Source organism: Neoarius graeffei, chromosome 16 (assembly GCF_027579695.1).
Source record: "Neoarius graeffei isolate fNeoGra1 chromosome 16, fNeoGra1.pri, whole genome shotgun sequence".
Lineage (NCBI taxonomy): Eukaryota > Metazoa > Chordata > Actinopteri > Siluriformes > Ariidae > Neoarius > Neoarius graeffei.
In genome coordinates this window covers 18,124,977-18,132,893 of record NC_083584.1, presented here as the reverse complement: position 1 = coordinate 18,132,893, position 7,917 = coordinate 18,124,977, and the positions used below count along the sequence as shown (strand labels likewise).

Sequence of the window (7,917 nt, the reverse complement as noted above, 5' to 3'; positions counted from 1 at the left end):
GGGACACAGACACTGTGAAGATGGACACAAACATTTGCATCTGTCTCGTTTGCCTTGGCTTCAGCCTTTATTTCGCTCAAGTTAGTATCACTTCTGGAACAAAACTGAAGAGATATTCTGGTCAAAAGATAATCCGCCATTATTTTATCATTTGTAAATAAAAATAACTACATTATTCTGTTAATAATAAACACTTTTTAAATCTCTTTGAAAATGCTACGAGCCTCAATCACATATGCTATAACTAATAACTGACACACAGTGGCGGTTCTAGACCAAAATTACTAGGGGGGCCGAGGTGGGGCCAGTGTTTTTTCAGGGGGGCACATAAGGAAAAAACATGGCAATATTTAAGCGTTCAAAATGTTTTGTTTAGTTTATTTAAAACCAAAACAAAATACATTGAGCATAAATACAATGAGATAAACATTCTGTCTCAATAGCCTAAACATAAATTGTGCTCAATAAATCTTAAAACCATGTTTCTCTTTTTTGTAAAATAAGATTTCTATTTTTGCATACAATGAACCTTTTATCTGTCCAATGACACTTTTTAAATTCACAGCATGAATGAATTTTCTTTTTCACAGCATGAGACTTGAATGTACAATCACTATCTTTATCTAAATCACACTGTCATCATCTCACTCTTTATGTACAGCAGGGGGGGAAAATAGAAAGAAAAAATAAATTCACATACAGTGGTCTCAGAATCTCCCTATAGCATTCACAGCAGGCTGAAACACTACAACAACAAGATTCTGCGATTGTGACTCCTTGAGAAACGATCTACAAATGCATCAAGGTTCAAAGCCTTGGACCTTCTGGATTCAATGCTGAGCACACCAAGATTGCTTAGACGCTCCTCACTAATGGTGGATCGGAGGTACCGTAGGTCTTCACCAGTTTCAAAGTGGAGAAACTCCGCTCACAAGAGGCAGATCTCACTGGGAGTGCCACAGCTATTTTGCATAGTCTAAAGAGCTCAAAAAATACTTCTTTATATGGCTCAGTGAAACGTGTCAACGCTACTGTATCTGATGGCTTTTCAATCAAAAAACTTCGGACGTGACAGCTGTTATCTCTCACGTCCGAAGTTTACAATTCGCGCTGCTGCTGGTCTTTCTGCTGCAGGTAACAGTGTGCGTGTAGCGCTTTAAGGAGTCCGTGTAGAACACTCCGTCATGTCAGTTCCGATCTTCGAGCCAGCGCACGTCAAAATTAATAAATCTTATTATCTGTTCAGCACAGGGGCCACAACAGGGGCCAGGAGCAATTTTACAGGGGCACTGGCCCCCTCTGGCCCCCGTTTAAAACCGCCTATGCTGACACATACATCACAAAAGCATCATTGTTTAATTCTCATCTCGGCAAAAAAGAAAAAGGACATGGGCCAGGAGATGCTGCTGAGGAGGAAAAGTGAGTGATAGAGCTACTGAAAGGCTTTATTTCTTTTTTAGATCCTGAAGTTTGTACTGTTTCGCCCTCAGGTTCCACAAGTAGTCATGCTCTGTATGTGAATTACATCAGACGATAAGTTAGATAATCTCTATTACAACTTAACCCCCCCCCAAAAAAAATGAGCTGCCTATCACTTTTAACTTAACGCAAGAGAGCTAATGTTATCCTTACATAGCTAGCGATAACTTTCAGCTAACTATGTTAGCAAAAAACACCGCTAGTTAGCAAAATCCCATTCAATCTGTATGGAGCGGTGGTTAGCTAACGGCAGTTTACACTTAGCTGAAAAAAAAAATCGATCTTAATTACAACCTGAGCACATAGAAATAGATGTCTGTTGGTTTTCTAAGCATTTGTTGAGGTAAATTCACCACTTTCGGTTGACACAGAACAGCTTATTGGCATAAAAAGATATGTCGTCTCTCTTTTTCTTCGCTCCACTGCTGGAGATGCCACCATCTTTGTTGAAAATTTCAGAAACCGTCAGGTGGTCATGTGATTCGCTGCTAGCACTCTGATTGGATGATCTTAAAAAGATTTTGACATCGAGGAAACATACATCCAAAATCAACACAAATTCTTGCAGGAAAACAAAACAATTTGCAATCTCAATCTCTGGATTTCAGTTCACGGTCAGTTGATGAACGGTCTCCAGTTGGATTTGTGAATTTGGTCCATTTGAGCTCCTTCTACAGCGCATTGTCCTGATACTGTCACACACAGCCATATACAGGATGGGATGGAGGCACATGTTCACACAGGCTAATGCCTTTGATACAGTGTGTCCATTACGCACATAACAATTACGACGACCTGCGTCCTTCAGTTTAAAGTGCCATATTTGCAGAATGTGATAGGGGACAAAAGACACAGTGTACAGGATGCAGACTAAACTCACAATCAGAGCCACTTTTTTCTTCTCCAATGAGGTGATATTTTCATTTTTAAAAACCACCCATATTACACCAAAATAGGATGCAAAAGTAACTACAAATGGGACCAAGCAGCCTAGAACAGCAACAAACACCCTGTAGACATACTTGTATAATTTATCTTCTGAGTTTGCAAATAAGGAACATCTTTCCTCATTGACACCTGAATAATAGAGGATTGGAGATAAAATGCTTGCCACAAAGATCCAGACGAACAAACTGGCGATCTTGGCATGCTTTGGGCGAACGTGATTGCGAGTGAAGAAGGGATGAACGATGGCCAGATATCTATTAACACTGATGCACATGATGAAGTAAATGCTAACATAGAGGTTGCAGGTGAAGAGGAAGCGCTCTAATTTGCAGAGACCTTGACCAAATCCCCATATCCGTCCTTTTGAATAGTAGACAATCAGAAGGGGGAGAGTGAGGGCATAAAAGATGTCGCTGATGATCAGGTTGCAGGAGAACACCACTCCCGTGTGCCAGTTCTTCCTCTCCTTAGTCACAAGCAGCCACAGTGCCAGTATGTTCCCCACCAGCGCCACACACATCTCCGCAGCGTAGATGGGAGGTAACAGGTCCTTTGAAAATGTACCATTACAGCTGTCCCTGCCACTGCTGCTCATGTTCGCTGCCATTTTATGGTGTCTCCTGCAACAATAGAAATATAGAAATGTAGCTATCCATGTGGTATCAGCTGACAATCAGAAATGTTCCAGTTACTTCAAATGATATGCCGAGAAAATCTGCAAACAAGTGATGGACTTTATATATTCTGAAAATACTGAAATCATAACACAAAGCCGGACCTGAACAAGCCTAAGCATCATGGTCAGCGTGATTAAATGACCCTCTGAATGGTTTAGCCTCTAAATGGTGCACTCTCAGAAAATACATTTCATTATTGTACCTTTAGGAATACAACAGCTTGTCCCTCTGGCAATGTCCGCTAAGGTACCCTTTAAATACTGCTTTTGGTCCTAAAAAGGTACACATACGGTAGTTACCTTGAGGTCCAATAACAAGCCTTGGGGGTACGTTAGTGTAGATTGTACCTTGGGAGACAGAAATGGACTCTTACTGTACCCTTATTTCTAACAGTGTGACTGCACAGGAATTCACACGAACCACAACTCAAAAATTCAACATAAAGCAATTGGTGATGAAGAGCAATTGACGAATCAGCTGTGTGGATGCAAGCTCCGCCCTCTAACCCTTTATTTTATGTTCACACAACATGACCACTATATCACTCAAATTTTGTGATATAGTCTTATATTGTAATTCTATATTTATGTATAAATTCAACACAAATGTTTTGCCTTCTTTTTTTGATAATTTTTTCTTAAGTGTCAGAACAAGGCACAAATACAATACCAGGCTGGCCTTGAGGTCAAGTTATTCTCTGCCTCCAGCTCGTACTAATTTTGGTAAATTTAATATTTGATTTAAAGGAGGGGGCGGCACGGTGGTGTAGTGGTTAGCGCTGTCGCCTCACAGCAAGAAGGTCCGGGTTCGAGCCCCGGAGCCGGCGAGGGCCTTTCTGTGCGGAGTTTGCATGTTCTCCCCGTGTCCGCGTGGGTTTCCTCCGGGTGCTCCGGTTTCCCCCACAGTCCAAAGACATGCAGGTTAGGTTAACTGGTGACTCTAAATTGACCGTAGGTGTGAATGTGAGTGTGAATGGTTGTCTGTGTCTATGTGTCGGCCCTGTGATGACCTGGCGACTTGTCCAGGGTGTACCCCGCCTTTCACCCGTAGTCAGCTGGGATTGGCTCCAGCTTGCCTGCGACCCTGTAGAAGGATAAAGCGGCTAGAGATAATGAGATGAGATGAGATTTAAAGGAGCAGTAATCTGGAATAGTATTAATGAATCATTTAAATCTTTCAATCTCGGTAAATTCAAGTCTTCTATCAAAGCCAATTTTTTAAATTCATATTAGTCTCGTCCAAATTTGTTTGTTTAATTTTTTTTTTTAAGTTTTTATGTTTTTGCATTTTCATTTCTCATTGTTTTTTTCCTTTTTTGTCAATGTTTGATTGTATTTGTGCCTCGTCTGACTTTTTCATCTCATCTCATCTCATTATCTCTAGCCGCTTTATCCTGTTCTACAGGGTCGCAGGCAAGCTGGAGCCTATCCCAGCTGACTATGGGCGAAAGGCGGGGTACACCCTGGACAAGTCGCCAGGTCATCACAGGGCTGACACATAGACACAGACAACCATTCACACTCACATTCACACCTACGGTCAATTTAGAGTCACCAGTTAACCTAACCTGCATGTCTTTGGACTGTGGGGGAAACCGGAGCACCCGGAGGAAACCCACGCGGACACGGGGAGAACATGCAAACTCCACACAGAAAGGCCCTCGCCGGCCACGAGGATCAAACCCGGACCTTCTTGCTGTGAGGCGACAGCGCTAACCACTACACCACCGTGCCGCCCCCAGCATCATACTATTTGTCTGTTTTATGTTTTTGTCATTTGTAAATTTTAGTGTTTAGTATGAAATAAAGATATCTGTCTGTCTGTCTGTCTGTCTGACTTCATTCATTCATTCATTCATTCATTCTCGATACCATTTATCCATTGCAGGTTGTGAGTGAACTGGAGCCAGAACTTCGTACAAGGTTCCTGCGAGAACAAATGCGATTATTCACATTATTTGCTCTTTCTTTTGTTATTGAGGATACTACTCTACTTACATGATTGATGATACTGACGATGCTGAAAATACTGAAATAATCACACTTTTTAAATGTGTTAAGTAATCTGGGGTTTCTGACATTATTACTATAAAAAGGAAGAAAGGTACATTGCTGAAAATTAAAAAATGATCTCAGCATGCTGTTGCTGTTACACGATCGTCGTCATTAGGATGCGCAGAAACACAGATGGGCCGCGAGGCCCGCACCAGAGCGACAGAGCTGCCCACAGCGGTGGCACGAATGGCCCGGCTGAGCCGCTATGAAATCTCCATTTCTGCGAGCTATCGTATACTATTCTCCTCTCCTAACAAAGCACCTTGCACAGTAGACAAACGATGTCGTGCCCCCATCATGTTGTCTCTCTGGACCTCCAGACCTGATGCCAAGTGGTGCACAAAAGTGCCACAGACCTGACAGGTATAGAAGTTGCCCCACAGTGACAACTGACTTGCCGAGTGATGCCATCCTTCGGCCATTTGCGTGGCTCTTCCACATGCCATCTAGTGGTGTGCCATTGACCCTGTTTGGGTTTGGGTTCCTTTCGTGTGCTATAATCACCCAAGAGAATTCAGGGAAGCTAGTTGATAACTTCCTGGATCGCCAACCCTCAACTGTGAGGATGGCAACAGACAGATAGACAGACATTCTGCCCCCAGGTCACTCAGGTCATCCTTACAAAATCTCCTCACTGTTCCCCTCACACGTCTCAAAACTAAAGGTGATAGCGCAGGGGCGCTGCTAGAAATTTTGGGCCTTTTGAAAGAATATAATATTGCCCCCCGCTTTACATTTCTGGTAACCTGACTTCTTCACGATGGTGTCAATCTACTGATGGTTCAGCATCAATTCTGTTTCTCCCATGTGCAACTAATGTTAGTGCTGGATTGGAAAGCAACAAACCTAACGCAGTGTCACACTCTGGCTCTGCCTACACAAGACTGTACCATGTAATGAATAGGGAGAGGGGTAAAATATAAAGACTATCTATTCTAATAATTTTGCGGAAAATGGAAAACCAAACCAGAAGGTTGTTGTATTTACTCAATATAAGAGACAAAATTATTAAAAATCTTTGATTAAATTAACTTACACATAGTAATAATGTTAATATTATCCTCTGAGGGCCCTCTGTCAATGCTGGGCCCTTAGAATCATCCTAACTTACCCCCCCCCCAACAGCGCCCCTGTGATAGAGCCTTCTCTGTTGCTGCCCCCAGGCTTTGGAACAGTCTCCCACCCCACATTAGATCCTGCTCTACCACATGACTTTAAAGGTCATAGGCAATGGTTGGAGGTGAAACGTAGAATATCAACTTTATTGTTGAGAAGAACGACCCAAAAAGCGAATTCAATCTTCCTAGTGTCTAATTTCCACCCTAAAATTGAATAAAACGGTTAAAATATACTGTTTTGCCCAATTTCCGAAGGGTTGTTTCCATCTCACTTACGCGCACTTTCACCGCCAGGGGACCGTCGTCATGACGTCATTTAAGCCAAACAGACTGGGAGCAGCTCTGTGTTTACTTGCGAACCGAGCGCACATGTACGGACTTTGGTCGTGAGAGGTTGTGAAAAATGTCTGAAAGCGAGAGCGATTTTGAAGTAGGAACTCTTCAAATTGAATATCGAGAGGTGAAACCATATATGTATGAACCTATGGCTGTTGCGAAGCAATCGGTGAATGTGGCTCACTGGTTTGACCGTGCGGCCTCGGAATCGGACAGCGACTCGGCCGACTCTGATCACGGTGACCTCGGACCTCAACAAGACTCACGCCCAAACGATTTATCCTGGTAATTATGATAAATTCCTACTTTTGTCATAATATTAAATAAGAGCCCTTTTGAAGAATAATTAAACCGCCCTCCCTAGTGTATATAGGTAACGATTACTTGACAGCGCGCCGGTGAGCCACATTAGCCTGCCATCCGCGGCATTATACTATTTACTGTATAGCCAACTCTGAGAGAGGAAATATCCCTTTGTCTCATTTCCACAATGATTGTACAGGATCCCTCAGGATTCTTGACTTGTCAATTGCAAAAATGTTTACCTCCAATCTTCTCCTTTTTGCTTGAGCGTTGCTGGTCCGTTTCTTCTTTGACTGCTTGATTTTGTTTCACGCACACAATCCACTCTCTCTGCCTCGTCTCCTCTTCCGGAAAAAGGTAAAAACTTCTTCCTGAACCGGTCCCGTTATTATAGTTCACTGCACAACAATAAGGCATGTTTTTTCTTTGGAAATTCCTGAACGCACATCTGCATTCAAGCTGAACAGCAACGTACGGTAAGTAAACAGAAGTGGGCTCAACTCAAGCAGTTTGTCTGGCTTAACTCTTTACCCCTTAAAGCAGTTGTATATGTATGTACTGTTCACCCTTAGAACATACAAGAAAAAAAGGTCTAAAGACAGGGTTTTGTTCATATCAGTTTTCTCCTTCATTATGTTGAAACAATCATGACATATCATACATTTTTGAAAAGAGGGCATGACACAGAATACAAAAATCACTCATAAAGTTATGTTTCAACATTCACCAACTCACAGGTAGTGTCTGAAAGGTGAGTAATACCTGTGAGAAAACCAATCTTCACATTTTACATGAAGAATTCATGTCAAATGGTGTACAATAAATGATTACTACAACTTTCAATCAGAAAGCTTGTTTCACTCTACATATGTCGAGGCAAATTCAGAGTCGTCAAATGTCGTCATTATGGTGCATACACGCCGGCGTCATATGTCGTCATTATGGGATATACATAGGGTCGCCACCCACTGGATTGGGGTGTAAAGCAGTCTGAACAAAACG

The 7,917-nt window shown here is 42.3% G+C and overlaps 1 pseudogene; it reads right to left on the bottom strand.

Annotated features, from left to right (window-relative positions):
* Positions 1-562: 562 nt before the first annotated feature.
* LOC132900476 (P2Y purinoceptor 11-like) lies at positions 563-7,429 on the bottom strand (annotated as a pseudogene).
* Between the last annotated feature and the right edge of the window lie 488 nt (positions 7,430-7,917).